Source organism: Macaca mulatta, chromosome 4 (assembly GCF_049350105.2).
Source record: "Macaca mulatta isolate MMU2019108-1 chromosome 4, T2T-MMU8v2.0, whole genome shotgun sequence".
NCBI lineage: Eukaryota > Metazoa > Chordata > Mammalia > Primates > Cercopithecidae > Macaca > Macaca mulatta.
This window is the reverse complement of record NC_133409.1, coordinates 170532379-170547528: the sequence shown is the minus strand read 5'-3', so window position 1 is coordinate 170547528 and position 15150 is coordinate 170532379. Positions and strand designations below refer to the sequence as shown.

The window sequence follows — 15150 nt, the reverse complement described above, 5'->3', positions numbered from 1 at the left end:
CTCTGCTTGGTTATAGTATTGTTCTTCTCATTCTATTTTTGGCCAAATTTCTAGGCAAAGTTTATTTTTACTATTTCTACTTATACCTCCAATTCATGCTTCAGTCCCCTACAATCTAGTTTATACCACGTGCTTCTCCAACCCACTCTACTGGTATTGTTCTACGAACACCAATAGCCATATCTCTGTCATCATCCTGCTTGATTTTCCTGCTGCTCTAGATCCATTAGCCAGAGTCTTCATGAATTATATACTCTCATGGTTTTAGTTATACCACAGTTTCTTGGTTATTCTCATTCTCAGTCACTTCATGAGATTCTCTCTGTCCATCCAACCCTAACTTTGGTGTTTCCTGGTGTCTGTTCTTGTTCACACTCCTCACTCTACTTGTTCTTTCTGGAGTACTTATTCCATTCTCAAATATTTAGCCTCCTTTTGTTTCCTAATGACTGGCAATTGCCAGTCTTTAGCAGGGACATCTCCCCTGTATCTCAGACTCATGGAATCAAATGTCTCCCCAACACCTTTATCTGGATACATCACAGGAACTCACACTCAACATATTCAAAATAGAATTCTTTATTCCTTCCTCCTATCTCACAAAGATTGACTCTTCCAAAGGGTAATCCTTCCCACGGTTGATGGCAACATCATAGTCTTTGTCATTCCCTACAGAAACCTATGTTCAACTTCCACTCTGTCAGCTTATTCTCTTTTCTTTCTGTCACCTTCAACATGAATGGATCACTTAACCCTTTCAGTTCTATCACCTCACTATACAGAATAGCCTCTGAACAGTGGTCTCACTCATTCTAATTCATTGACCTGTTAGAATAATCTACTGAAAATGTAAATCTTGCTAGAAACTGGTGTGAGATTCTGGTAGGCTACTGTCTACAGCAGCAGTACTCTTTCAGGTAGGCTACAAATTCTTCACTTTTTCAACTACTTATCTCTGTGAGACTGGATTTTTTCAGACATTTCAACAAAATCAACATAACACAGCAGATTGAATGCAGAAACAGATTTGAGAACCCAGCTGTCTTCTGTTAAGCCAGACATTAAAGAGACTTGCAAAAATATAAAGTGATGCCACTCTTCTCACTAAATTTGTTTCTTGTTTTGGAAAATATAGCTTTTTATAAAAATATGCACTTAGGTTAACATATAATAGAATTGCTTATTGTTATTTTAAAATGAATGAGTAAATAAATATTTTTAAATGCCTCAGTTGTAATATCTAACACAGGAAATAGAGATTGATGGAACTCATGTATACCAAGTTAACTGGAACAGACAAGGCCGAAATTTTGTTTTTAAAGCTGATGTGGTTATTCTATTTATGGCAAAAAGCCTACCAGCCTATATAAGTCAACATCACTTTATTAATTATAAGTGAGCCCCTTTCCACATTTAGACTTGAAGCTAAAACTGAAATTCTTAGGTCATTAATCTTTGTACTGCAGTGTTCATGTAAGAACTCATGCCTGTGGAATTCTCTAACTGAATTAGCAATTTCAAGAATTTTGAAGAATATTCTACTAAATGTCCCACAGGCTTAATACCTTTCCAATCAGTACGTGCAACACATAAATAAAAAGAAATCATGATTTGCTAACAAGGACTTAGCCCTGATCTGCTTTTACTACTAAATGGGAATGGAAGGCATGTGTGCTCAGAAAAACGTGTTACACAGTTTATAGTTTACAGAGTTATTAGTTTCCAGTTATGATGCATGAGGATCTGAAAGTAATGATATATGTATAATTATCTGAAAGTAGTGATATTCATCTATTTTGATAAGAAGAACAATATCATGATTCTGGTTAATATGCATATATGTACAGAGCTATGCATGTGTACAGGTATGGGGATGTGTATTTGTATGTGTATATGTATGGGTATGAGTGTGTATGTGTGTACGTCTATGGCTATGCATCTGTGTATGTGTACATGGATGGTATCTGTGTATATGTATGGGTATGGACATGCATGTATGTATGTGTATGGCTGTGTGCATGTTTATTGGCATGTTTACGCTATATGTCTGTGTATGTGCATGGTTACAGGTATATGTATATGTCTGGGTATGGAGGTGTGTGTGTCTGTGTGTATGTGTATAGCTGTAGTTATGTGTATATGTACAGGTATGGCTATGCGTCTGTGTATGTGTATAGCTACAGGTATGCAGTAATACCTGGGTAAACAAATCTTAGAAGGCTGGCATGGAAATAGGTTTCATTCCTGACAACAAAATGTTCTGTTATTCCTTAATCTCCTTCTGCTTATTACCCTATGTTCCTCCTTTCTCTTTTCCCTCCCTCCTTCCTTTCTATCTTATTCTTCCTCCATGCCCAGCAGCTCCCAGTCTTAGGTTTCAGAGGCTGTCTGCCCCAGGGCATGCGTGGCTTCTGGGGAAAGAAGCCTACTGACACTCCTCAAAGTCAGCAGGCCTGCATTCCAGGCACCGCTGCTCAGAATGACGCAGGACCCTCGCATCGAAGGATGGCCTGCGGCTCTCAGGGATACGCTAGAACACTCAGATGCCATCTGACAGGCAGCTTCAGTGATTTGAAGGAATTCAAAGAACATTTTGCCCCTCCTAGGTGAGTTGAGTTCTCTGAAACTGTCATTCTCCTTTCCCTTCACTCCTTGCCCAAGGGCAGGTTGCAGACCCTAACCCACAATCTTTAGACAAAAATAGGGCTGTTTATTTGCCTGAGACACAAGGGCTTGAAGTGTCTTAAAATTGTCCCTCATCATATGCCATTCAGTTAACCTTCTCCCAAGTCTCACACCCCATCCCCAGAAAAAGGAAAGAGGAGGAGAAAGAGGAACAGGAGAAGAAACAGATAGCACTGTAATCTCCTTAAGGTAACAAAATATTATCTATTTCATAGTGAAAAGAAGCACTGAATGACATCGACTGTTGAGGCTTCTTGCATAATCGGGGCTGATTTTTATTGCTTCTGTGAAGGAAAATGATTACAGAAAAAATGAAATCCTACTCCTCTCTATTTCAGCGTAAAATGTGCCCAGAATTTTAGGTTGATAAACAACTGAGATGTATTATTTTTTTCAAGGCAAACATCTCTTAGGCTTCCTCCTGCAGAACCCTTGTAAAGTGAATCATTCTCTGAGTTTACTTGCTTCCTATGAGTGATTTAATCCTAAGTTGCAGAAGAGTATGAAATTGACTTTTTGGAAGTAAATTTTGTGTTTTATGTGTTTCGTGTTAAGGACTGGCTGCTAAAAAAAAAATCATTGATATTTGACTCATTAAAATTTCCAAAATGTGCATGTGCAAGATTTTGAAGGTATAGGTCAGGTCATTCAAGTGTAACTTAAGCCATATACCACAAACTTCTAAGAATTCCATTGAACAAAGATGACAACATTATTACAAATAAATAAATGAAGTCGAGAAAATTTACATTAATTATCTTAACTATACTTTGGATCTTGAGCCCCATACTTTATCCTTAGGGCAATTCTCTCTCTCTCTCTCTCTCTCTCTCTCTCCCTCTCCTTTTTCTCTCTCTCTAACAAAGAGCCAGAAAATCACTTGTCAGCTTGAGAAAACCCACCCAGAAATATTCACCAACTTGCATTTCTCAACAATAGGAGAATTGGCATTGTTAAAGAATGTCAAGACCCCTCCTATTTTTAGGTGCATGTCTAGGCATTTTGAGGTTTGCTCATCCCCTGGGCAACCTAGAGCATAATATTGTATTGTGTTAGGTCCTTTAATGGCTTTGGGTTTACACTACACCAGCATAGCGCACCCTAGCACTGCTGATTTTCAATGACTCAACAGGTTCAGACTCATAGACCAGAATTTCAGAGCCATCGCCCAGGCCTGAATCAGCCAGGACTAAATCCAACTCATCACTTTGCAATGAGATTTGTTTATTCTTGTTCCAAATGTGATTCAAAGAAAAACAAAACCCAGGGAATCTGGGTACAATTTGTCAGCTTGCAAATAGCAATTATTTCAATGACACTATATAGAATAGACTTGGTTGGTCACCCTGCCATTACTAGAATTCTTTTGACTGCTTTTACTTGAAATGACCAAAAGAGTCAGAGACAAGTCATCAATATTATTTATTGTTCTTAAAGAAAAAAATGAATAATATACAAAGCCTTTCAGAAGAAAAAGATGGTACATCGGAGTATTCATAATCCTTCCACTGTCCCCAGTTTTAGTTATTTAACTCCTATTCTGTTTATGGGTGCTTTTTGGAGCCCCATTTGTGTTTATTGGCAGGAATTATCTCAGGGAACATCTGTTTCATATAAATTTCCATGGAATTTTTTGGACCTTGGTTGAAAAGGCACTAATCATATTATTGATAAATTACCACATATCATATCATTCAACTGCAACCCTATTCTGGGAGCAGTAAATCCTGAAACTCTGAAAGTGGTCCCATTGACAGATTGGGTTTTGGGGTCCCACCAGTAACTCTTTTCAATCTTTTTTTTCTTTTTGAGACAGGGTCTTGCTGTGTCACCCAGGCTGGAGTGCAGTTGTGCAATCACTGCTCACTGCAGTCTCAACTTCTTAGGCTCAAGCGATCTTCCCACCTTAGCCTCCTGAGTAGCTGGGATCACAGGCGCCACCATGCTCGGCTAACTTTTTAAAATTTTTTGTTAATATGGGGGTCTCTTTATGTTGCCCAGGCTAGTCTTAAACTCCTGGCCTCAAGCGATCCACTCACCTCGGCCTCCCAAAGTGCTTGGATTATAGGTATGAGCCACAGGGCCTGGCTACTCTTTCCAAATTCTAACATCTCTAGTGAATGTCATTTTTCTCATTGACTTTGAAGATGATCCTTCCCACCACTGATGGAGTAAAATCCCTAAGAAGGGCAGATGGGTGTGGGGGATGGGGGATGGTGAGGAGACAGACTCTTCCCCAACCATAACCGAAACTCTTACTACCTCTGACTATTTCACAGTACAACAAGGACACCATAAACAACGTACAATTTTCAAAGGGTGCTCCACCTTTGCTTTAAAGATAAATTTGAAAAGAATCTTTCCAACTTCTTGGAAATAATTAATATTAGGCAGAAAAGTCTGTTAGAAAGCACCACAGCTTGGAAATAGTGGAAAGTTTCTGTTTTTGTGTGATTTGAGCTGGTCAATGTTGTGGAGTAACTTGATAATTCTTCTTCCCAGCCTGTATTAGGAGAAATATACCTTAGCTTCTTTCAAGAGGGCAAGGCCTGCCTCTGAGCTTAAATCAACTACCTCAGGACACTGGATGATGCTCTCACTGTTTATAGAGACAGTTAGAAACAAGTCTCGCAAGTTTTGGATAGAACTGACTGTTGTGGGTCAAGACCACAGCTACATAAATTGTTATTTAAAAACTATGACATCAATGTATTTCTGAGTGTTAGAGTGAGATATTTTTTACTATGACCTTTTGTGGGACAATGTATTTGTTAGCCATGAAAACTCTCACACAGCTTGTCCAAACACACGTTGCCTGTGACATGCAATCCATCTTCCTTCAACTGAGATAAATCATTTCTCAGAAGTCTATAAGAAGCTCCAAATGAGGCCAGGCACAGTGGCTCACACCTGCAATGCCAGCACTTTGCGGGGCCGAGGCGGGTGGATCAGTTGAGGTCAGGAGTTGGAGACCAGCCTGGCCAACACAGTGAAACCCCCATCCCTACTAAAAGTACAAAAATTAGCTGGGCATGCTGGTGCACGCCTGTAATCCCAGCTACTCGGGAGGCTGAGGCAGGAGAATCGCCTGAACCAGGAAGGTGGAGGTTGCAGTGAGCAGAGATCACGCCACTGCACTTCAGCTTGAGCGACAGAGCAAGACTCCGTCTCAAAAAAAAAAAAAAAAACCTCCACATGCCAATCACGAATAAAGAGATAAGCCATATCAAACTGAAGTTTGGTTGTTTCCATGAGCAGGTAGGTCACTAAAGTGAGCATCTTGGAGATCCCATACAACACGTGGATCAACAGAACCGCTGATGAACACTCTGGTACCTGAGCATACAATATTTTGTTCTGCTTGTGATGGCAGGAGTTAACATTCGAGTCTACTGAAATTCAAATAGGGTTTCCCTTAGCAATTTATCCATGTCTGTCTTTGGGGATTTATCTATCTCAGTTTATGTCCCAGTCACATATGGGTCCCTGCTCTAACTCTAACCAGACAATCTCTAACATGGATATGACTGGTTAGAGACATTAATACCCATGTTGGCTGGATACAGGTCTGAATTCCTTTTCCTTACTCAGTATTACTCTAGTAAGCAACAGTGCATACTCTTGGTAAATAAATTGTTAATGAGTATAAGTAGATACTGTCTGAAGAATGTTTAGTCTCTTCTAAACAGAAAGGCATACATTTATACGGAGAGACATATGTTGATGACTACATTCTTAGGACTGATAAACTTTTTGTTCCTTTTCCTGGGTAAATGATATTTAATTTATTTTGGAGAAAAATTTCTATTATTGGTTTTCCAAACTTTCAAAATGCAGGACAGACACAAAGAGTGAGACAGACTGGTTGATTTTTGGAAGTAGTTTGATGTTTCTCTAATATTGGCCTTAACTTCCAATTGATGTTTAAGCTAGTTTTCTTTTAAAAGAGAAGTTAGTTACTGCCTCTCTTAAAAAAGAAAAATAAAACTCCTAAGAAATCTATCAAAATATCAAAATACTTTATATAATTAATTACAAGTTAATAGTTAATTATAGTTAAAATTATAAATCTTAGATGTATTCAGTGATCCTCTGAGAAATGTAGGCTTGAATTTCACTTCTCTATTGGATTTCTCTCTATTCTACCCGGCTTAGTCTAATTATCAAAAGAAAAGTAATATAAACTATAACTGGTTAAACATTATGGACAGAACGAAAACCCAAAATAATTTCTTTTTACCATGTAGCTCCTATGGAAAAATGCCTTCAAAATGCTGCAAGCACAATTTATTTAAATCATCCGACTTCCAGGTCTACTGCATCCAACAGATGGACAGGACTTTTTGCCCTGTCCAGACAGACACCAAGTTTAAAAACATTTTTAAAAAGCCCAAGCACCTTTTTGATCTAACTTTAAAAAGCATTGTCAATGTCAAGAACACGGTGACTGTGGGTTGTTTATTATGCTAGGAGGAGTCTTCTATGTTGAATTGTTTGTGTGGTATGAAGCCACATTGTATGCCTGCTGTCCCTCTGGGACCGTCATGAAAAGGAAGTATTTATGTCCCTGCCTGTGCCCGTAAACGAATTGCCCCCTAAAGTAAATATAATATATAAAGCCAAGTCTGGTTCCAAAGTCATGCTATGTGCCTCCCTCTGGCTATAGAGGAAGTTACTCATGCTTATCAGAAGGCCGAATTTGGTGTGGCATTATTAGGTTGCAGGCAATATGGTAATGGGACCCAGAGAAATGGTTTTAACCAACAGAGAATGTCTCTGAGCCAGCTGGCTGCCAAGGAAAGTGTATATTACCTTACCCTTGAGCTCAGAGAACTTACATAAATGTAAAGAGAAGTCAGATCCTTCGAGAATTGGCATCATATCACTAGTTCGTGCAGGGGAAGTGGTTAAATACATCAATGTGAGAATACATTTTCACTTCTATGGCATGGAAGTTGAAAAAACTAGAATTTATTTTAGTTTATTTTATTGCTCTAAATCAATCAGGAATTACTAAACTCCCATGAGGAAACCAAATATGCAGGAAGTCAGCCATGTGACATGATTGTGACCACATTACAAGCTAGACAATGAGATAGGACAATAGAGAAGGAAAGTCACGTTGAAATTATATGGCTTCATGGTTGAACAATGCCATTTATATTTCTGCCCGTGAGCCATCAGTTCTATCCAATTCTTTTCTATTTCTCCAGGTTCTTCAGAATATTTGTGTCTGATGTCAGTTAGTTCAATTGCATTGTTAGAGTTAAATAACATTGCTTTGAAGCCATGAATGTCTGGATTAAAATGCAGACTCTGCTGCTTGCTGGCTGTGTGGCTTTATACAGCCTTTCTGAGCCCAGCTTTTTTAATGAAAACATTATACAATCTATATTAAAAAGTTCGATGGGCCAGGCACGGTGGCTCACGCCTATAATCCCAGCACTTTGGGAGGCCAAGGCCAGCAGATCATGAGGTCAAGAGATTGAGACCAGTCTGGCCAACATGGTGAAACCTCGTCTCTACTAAAAAGACAAAAATGAACAGCGCATGGTGGTGGGCACCTGTAGTCCCAGCTACTCGGGACGCTGAGGCAGGAGAATCGCTTGAACGCAGGAGGCAGAGGTTGCAGTAAGCCGAGATTGCCCCACTGCACTCCAGCCTGGCGACAGAGCGAGACTCTGTCAAAAAAAAAAAAAAAAAAAGTTAGATGACACCTGAAACACAGAGTAGTTTCATGGAAAGTGAAGATTTGAAAGCAGATCATCATTCTAAGATATGTCATGAGAAAACAACTCATCAAACATACTTTTGCTAATTATTTTAAGAGAAAGGATTGAACCGGGGTATATTTTGTTAATTACTATCCTAAAACTTTTAGTGTTTACCATGTGTTGGCATAATAGGAGACATAATTTTTCCCAAAGGCGTCAAACTTGTCCTTGATGCTCAAGTGAAGATACTGGTCAGATGTTACAGATTTTTATTTTAAATTCAGAAATAGAAATATGCGAGGCACTGTGGCTAACGCCTACAATCTCAGCACTTTAGGAGTCAAGGCGGGAAGATCACTTGACCTGGAAGATTGAGGCTGAAGTGAGCCATGATTGCACCACTACACTCCAGCCAAAGCTAGAAAGAGACCCTATCTCTAAAAAGAGAGAGAGAGAAAAAAAGAAATAATTTAAAGTTTCAGAAAGACTTCTGAATCTTAAAAAATTAAACGTAAGTCTCTATGAAAACATAAGCAATAGTCTCATACTATTGTATGAGTAGTCTCTTCTTTTCTTTCTCTCCCAATGATATCCTTCTCAGCCTAAAACACTTTTGTTGACAGTTAGCCCAATATCCACCACATTTTACATCTGCTAAGAATATTAACTTACATTTTCAGTTCAACCAACATTTCAATAATATACAAGGCGGAAGAATCAGGATTGATTCAGCCAATTGAAACTTTGTATACTGAGGCATTTGCAGTAAATCTAGTAAAAATCTTTGGATTTTCCAGAAACTTAAAGCAGTCTATTTGTGTGTGTCTCCCCGTTTTGTTTGTTTGTTTGTTTGTTTCGTTGTTGGTTTTTAGGTGGGGTCTCACTCTGTTGCCCAGGCTGGAGGGCAGTGGCGCAATCAGAGCTCACAGCAGCCTCTGCCTCCCAGGCTCAGGTGATCCTCTCACCTCAGCCTCCTGAGTAGCTGGGACTACATGTTTCATTCACTGTATCATCTCAAAGCTTAAATAAGAGCCTGTGGAGCCCCAGGATGAAGTTGGAGTAGGAAGAGTGGTGTCAAACTTTTGAAGAGTAAGTTTTAAACCGAGCATTCCAAGAAATAACTGGTGTTTCCTCTTCCTCTTGCCGGCTGGAGAAACTGAAGGACGGAGCACTTAAAATTTCCCAGCCCCATTCAGTGGAAAAGGAAAAATACTGTGGAAAGAATTGCTAGCAATTGTAGTCAGTGTCCATCTCTATGGATTTGGTGTGGAAATTTACATTACAACAAGTGAAAAACAACTGACGGTACCCTCAATACAATGGGCATCAATTATTCTGCTTCCTTTGGTGATTTAAAAACAAATCTGGATCTGGATCTGGATATATGTGCTTTAGAAACTGCCATTTGTCAACTTGGTTGTTGCTATATGGTGTTTGTAGAGCTTGACTTGGGCTTGTCTTTAAAAAAAAAAAAAAAAAAAAAAGGGCCGGGCGCGGTGGCTCAAGCCTGTAATCCCAGCACTTTGGGAGGCCGAGACGGGCGGATCACAAGGTCAGGAGATCGAGACCATCCTGGCTAACACGGTGAAACCCCGTCTCTACTTAAAAATACAAAAACCTAGCCGGGCGAGGTGGCGGGCGTCTGTAGTCCCAGCTACTCGGGAGGCTGAGGCAGGAGAATGGCGTGAACCCGGGAGACGGAGCTTGCAGTGAGCTGAGATCCGGCCACTGCACTCCAGTCTGGGCGACAAAGCGAGACTCTGTCTCAACAAAAAAAAAAAAAAAAAAAAAAAAAAAAAAAAAAAAGCAAGCTTCTTAAAACTGTATGCCTTTATCAGAAGTCGCCCCTCGGCTATTTACAAGTGCCATGGTTACAGACCTGCTAGACTGATGATATTCACATGCAGGAAACAATGCAAGGAAAACAGGATTTGCACGGCTCCGACTGCACTGGCCCAAGAATTCCAGGAAGTGATTGTACTTTATGAAACCGTCTGTGCTCCGCTAGATTGTCTATAGCTTTTAAGGTCAAGTCCTATCACGGCGAGTTTGCAATGCCCTTTGTAACAAGGCAGAGTGTTTATGAAGCTGAGTACATGCTGTATTGTTTATCAGCCCAGGCAGTTGAAAGGTGCGATATTCCAATCTCGTGGTTCAGGATGGCACTGGGAATCGATCACAGGCTTTTCTGACATAGGCTTGGGATTAGTTCAAAGAGTCCCTGGCAACAGTGACCACGCAACAGTCCAGCACATGGAGAAAGTCACGAAGCCCACAGTCCGTGACAAGAGAGATGGGTTCATGTGGGAGATCAATGTGGGGAGCACTGTGAGTTTGTATTTTAAGATCCCTGTGCTTCCTGCTGTGGCTGAGAGTCTCCTTGGAGAGGGAAAGGTGCTGCAGTACAGTAACTGCTGATTCCGAGAGTACGGAAAGGAGAGTGAGACAACAATGGAATTTATTTCTTCGTAAGAGAATTGGGAGGCAGCCAGGCATTCCAGGGCCTTGCTCTCGAATTCTTTGATTTCTCTACAGTGCATAATGTCTAGAGACTCCTGTTGCCTCTGGACTCGGGGATACTGGAGCCGGACAGTGGACGCCCAAACTGCTCACGTTACTCCACAGCCTTGCCTAATCTCTTTGTAGGCGCGAGGCTGGACGTGACTGACCAGACCCCTGCTTGCTCCCTCTCTGTGAATGATGTTGGTCCCTGAAGCTAGGTTAAACAAGCAATAGTCTATAGCTATTGTTAAGGACGCTGTCGTGATGGAATCAGCTGGGTACTGGGCATCCTTTCCACTAGGAGTGATGGCTGCTAGCCAGGCATCTGTGAACTTTCTGGAGACATTTAGGTGTTGTGTACCAAAGTCATGGCACCTTAGGGGCAAGCATGATATCCCGTGTTTTCAGTTGGATGGACTGAATGAAACTCAGTGAATGACTGCTGATGTCCAATCAATCAATATCTATTTAATGAAGTCTGTTAGTTTATAAGTCAAGTGACTTGCCATTAGAGACTGTTTCTTCAAGGGAGACAAAATAAATGACAACAATGAAATACTTTTTATCCAGTTGCCACATTCTGTGTCCCATACTGGCTTTTGAATGTCTGGTTTTGCAATGTAGGGTTGTATTTTACTGACTGACTTTTATTTTATTTCTAAATTCTTAGGCATCTTGAAGTTCATCACTTAATAGGTACTCTGTGGACTAACATCACATAGCTATCATCAAGCCTTTTAATAAAAGTGTTATTTTTTTCCAGTAGACTCATAGACGACCATTGTTGGATGTCTTATGGGCATAACTACCTCAAAAAAGGTTGCGAATTACTGGCCAAAACACTTAAGTAAATAAAAATTTAAAGTGCCACTCATCAGGTAAGAAGAGTCCTGAAACCTCTGTTTTGGTCTTGACTCTACCATTAACTCCTAGGAAATTTTACCACCCCCAATTACAGATATTGGGATAATCATTCCTTGCACCTTTGTTTTTCCTTGGCAAAAAGAGGTGCTTTAAATGTATAATTGATCTATAGGGGATTTCCCATCTATGAAGATTGAATCTCTAACACTTGGCCTCTAAACCAGAAGACTCAGGGGTGTTTGGACCAGAGCAACTCCATCTTGAATAGCAGCTGGGTAAAATGCGGCTGAGACTTGCTGGGCTACATTCTCAGTGAGTTAGGCATTCTAAGTCATAGGATGAGATAGGAGCTTACACAAAATACAGGTCATAAAGACACTGCTGATAAAACAGGTTGCAGTAAAAAAGCCTGCCAATACCCACACAATCAAGACAAGAGTGACTTCTGGTTGTCCTCACTGCTACATTCCCACCAGCACCATGATAGTTTGCAAATGCCATGGCAATGTCAGGAAGTTACCCTGTATGGTCTAAAAAGAGAAGGCATGATTAATCCACCCCTTGCTTAGCATATCATCAAGATATAACTATAAAAATGGACAACCAGTAGCTCTCAGAGCTGCTCTGCTTATGTACGCCATTCTTTTATTCCTTTACTTTTTTAATAAACTTGCTTCACTTTGCTCTATGGACTCACCTCAAATGCTTTCTTGTGCAAGATCCGAGAACCTTCTCTTGTGGTCTGGATCAGGACCCCTTTCCAGTATTTAGAGAGGGAAAGTGAAAGCTTCCTAGGGGAAGTAGGAAAGTAGAAAAACAAATGAGAAAAAAAAAAAGGTATGAAAATTTGAGGAGAAATACCACCATAGGGAGAACAATAATTAATAATTATTTACTTTGTAAATATGAAGTATTATTTTTAATAATTTTTTCACATTTATTAAATCCTTAGAAAAATTCTAGGAATTTGATATTATGATTTTTAATGAACAAAATAAGGAAACTGAAGTTTGTAAAGTCCTTAAATGACTTGCGAAAGATACATTTGATTAAGAGGTTGAGTCTACAACCAAGCTCTTGGGCTCCAAAACTAGGGCCCCTAAAAGGATCCACCTGCGAGGGAGGAAGTGTCTAATTGGAAAGAGGATCAACTAAAAGCACATTCAGTCTTGGTTTTTCTAGCTATACATATAACGTTCAGTCTTCTCTATGTTTTAGGTAGCATAAATACAAAAGGTCATGGGCCCTGCGTAAGAATGTTTTCTGATTTTAAACGTGCTAATTTTATTTTTTTACCCTGTTAAGGCATGTATACTTGAGAGGGAAAGGAAATTATGGAGTTATTTATTTGAGGTATATCTAAGATTTTTTTTTAAGTACGTTAGAAATTATGAAAACTGTATTCTATGCCCTAATGCTCTCAACACATTATCAGATTATGTAAATAAATACCTGGACAAATTGCTTTATTTATTCAATGTTTATGCACCTAGAGTTAAGAAAAATGCTACATTTAGTCTTGGCATGGTGATGCATGCCTGTAGTCCCAGCTACTCAGGTGGCTGTGACAGGAGGATCGCTTGAGCCCAGAGGTTCATGTCTAGCTTGAGCAACACAGCAAGACCCCATCTCTCTCACTTAAAAAAAAAAAAAAAAAAAAAAAAAAAAGCTGTATTTAAAAATTATAGGAAGCAACTAAGACAGTTATCAGAGAAAAAAATATTGTTTATAATTCTTACATTAGAAAAGAGGAAAGTCTTAAAATTGAGTCAACGAAATACCCAACCTAAAAACATTTGACAAAGAAGAGCACAATAAACCCAAAGAAAGGAACAAAAAAAGGTAATAGAAATAAGTACCAAAACAAATGAAACAGAAAGTAAAATTTCAAAAAGCTAAAAGTTGTTCCTTAAAAAGATAAATGTTTGGTGATATTTACCCCCAAAAAAGGAAAGAATATGAAAAAAAATAGCATTAGGCATAAAAGAGAAGATTCTTATTCTTTCCATAGGCATTAAAAAGGAATAAAAAAGAATATTATGAACAACCTCAGGCCAACAAGTTGTGAACAGATGAAATATATGTATTTGTAGAAAATATTACATAAAAATAACTTAAGAGGAACTAGAAATCCCTTGTATAGTAAAATCTAATTCAATCTGTAGTTTAAAATCTTGTCACACAGGAAATACCATGCCAGAAGAGTTTACTCATGCTACCAAACATTTCTTACATAAATTCTAAAACAGAAAAAAAGGAACACTTCCCAGCATATTTTATGAGAGTTGCATAACCTTGATATAAATGCTAGCCACGGACAGAACAAAATAGGAAAACTACAGATCAAGATTATTGTAATTCACTACTTTAACAAGTTAAAAGAGATTAAACCATATAATTACATCCATAGTTGCAAAAAAGATGTTCAGTAAAATCAATAAACATTAATGATAGTACTTTCACGAAAGTAGAAAGAGAATGAGTAAAAAGACTTAGGAAGGAAATGTCTTTAACTTCATAAAGAAGACCTACAAAACTCTAGGGCAAATATGATATATAATAGTAAAAGTTTCAAGTATTCTTTTTAAGATCATGAACAGGACAAGGATGACCAGTCTTACAACTTCTTTTTCACATTACAGTTGAAGTCTCAACTATCAAGACAAAACAAGAAAAAGAGAAGTTCTAAGAATTACAAGGAAAGAAATCAACTTTTTCTTCTTCTTCTTCTTCTTCTTCTTCTTCTTCTTATTATTATTATTATTATTATTATTATTATTTGAGACAAGATCTCACTCTGTGGCCCAGGCTGGAGTGGAGTGGTGCCATCGTAGCTTACTGCAGCCTTGCTCCTGAGTTCAAGTGATTCTCCCACCTCAGCCGCCCAAGTAGCTGGGACCACAGGCATATGCCACCACGCCTGGCTACTGTTTCTTTATTTTTGTAAGGACGGGGATCTCCATATATTACCCAGGATGGTCTCGAACTCCTGGACTCAAGCAATCCTTCCACCTCAGCCTCCCAGAGTGCTGGGATTACAAGCATGAGCCATCACATCCAGCTCAACCTCTCATTATTAACAGGTGACATTGTTTAAATAGATAAATATCAGCAAATAAATTATTTAAATTAAGAAAATTGACAAATTAATGAATAAACAAAAGCAATTTTATATATATCAAAAAATCAGATAGAAAATGCAATTTAAAATATCTTTTACAAAAGTAATAAATTATATAAAATACATAAACACATAGGAATAAATCTAAGAAAAGGCATGTAAGACACCTATAGAGAAGGAGAGAGCTTTTTGAAGTTCAGTAAATTACTCAATTATGGAAAAATATACCATGTTCTTGGATAAAACGATTCATATCATAAAGTT

General features: G+C 38.8%; 1 long non-coding RNA gene across 1 annotated transcript; it reads right to left on the bottom strand.

Moving 5' to 3' along the window:
- Nucleotides 1–7644: 7644 nt before the first annotated feature.
- On the bottom strand, nt 7645–11294 carry LOC106997800 (uncharacterized). Its single transcript, XR_001444050.3, has 2 exons — nt 10279–11294; nt 7645–8364 (listed from the first exon to the last, which is right to left on the bottom strand). It is a non-coding gene; the product is annotated as an uncharacterized LOC106997800 (long non-coding RNA).
- Between the last annotated feature and the right edge of the window lie 3856 nt (nt 11295–15150).